We start from the raw sequence: 1,270 nt of genomic DNA, 5'->3' as shown, positions 1-1,270 counted from the left end.
CTTCCCAGAGCTGTTCACAGGGTTACAAATATATTATTCATAATCTAACTAACATTATCCACCTAAATAAGTAACCAAATCTTTAACACACTTTAACTCTTTTTTTAAAAAAATTAATTTAAATAAATCAAAAATTAAACACAATAATAAACAGATAATCAACTTAATTATTAAACAAAACTCCTACTCAATATAATAATAATATCAATATAACAATATATAATGATGAAAAAATATAAGAAGTATAATAAATTACTCAATACCAATATTATAAAATTTACTCAAAAACCAAATGGAACTTATCAGTCCCATATTTATTCTGAATATAATCTATCCATCTTCTCCAAACCGAAATACATCTTTCCTGTGGGCAATCCTTTAAATAGGCAGAAATCTTAGCCATTTCTGCCAAAATGTGAAACATTTGTTAAATACGTTTTGCCCCATTTTATGACGTTTCTTGCCATAGTTAAGTGAATCGCTCCACTTGTTAAGTTAGTAACATGGTTGTTAAATGAATCTGGCCTCCTCACTGACTTTGTTTGTCAAAAGGGGATCATATGACTGCGGGATGCTGCAACCGTCATAAATATGAACCAGTTGCCAAGCATCTGACCATGGAGATGCCATAATGGTCGTAAGTGCAAAAAAAGGTCATAAGTCACTGTTTTCAGTGAAGTTGTAACTTTGAACGGTCACTAAACAAACTGTTGTAAATCAAGGACTACCTGTATTCCAAACTAAATTGTCTTGGGGAGGAGAAATATCCAGTGGAAGAACTTAAGTTTTGCACTCATACATTGTATCGGGTGACAAACAACATTTGCTTACCAAGGTTTACTTTAAATAATGGAGAATGACACATTTTATTTGATTGATCATTGTGAATATTCTTTCCCAAAATGTATTGCCATAGTATTAAAAGGATTTGAATTATCAGGTTATTCAATTAAACAGAGAAATATATATTCCCAATTATAATTGCTAACATATGAGGTTTTTACTTTGAGGTTTTACTTAAGTTTCTCAAAGCAATTATTTGAAGAGAAATTCACTTGCCTACTGGACTACTGGGAATGGCAAATATAAAGACAACTCCACAAAAGTGATACTGACAATCACAGCCAAGAGCAAGGAACCCAGTGGATAGACCAGTTCCTTGGAACCTCTCTGGACAAAAAAAAGATGGGAGAGTGGCCACATGTGCTCCGGACAGCTGCTCCTCATGAGGAGATTGCAGGACAGCAGGTTTTCCGTAGGTGCGAGCTCC

Source organism: Protobothrops mucrosquamatus, unplaced genomic scaffold (assembly GCF_001527695.2).
Source record: "Protobothrops mucrosquamatus isolate PMUCROS unplaced genomic scaffold, P.Mucros_1.0 scaffold8492, whole genome shotgun sequence".
NCBI classification, from domain to species: domain Eukaryota; kingdom Metazoa; phylum Chordata; class Lepidosauria; order Squamata; family Viperidae; genus Protobothrops; species Protobothrops mucrosquamatus.
This window is presented reverse-complemented; position numbering follows the sequence as displayed.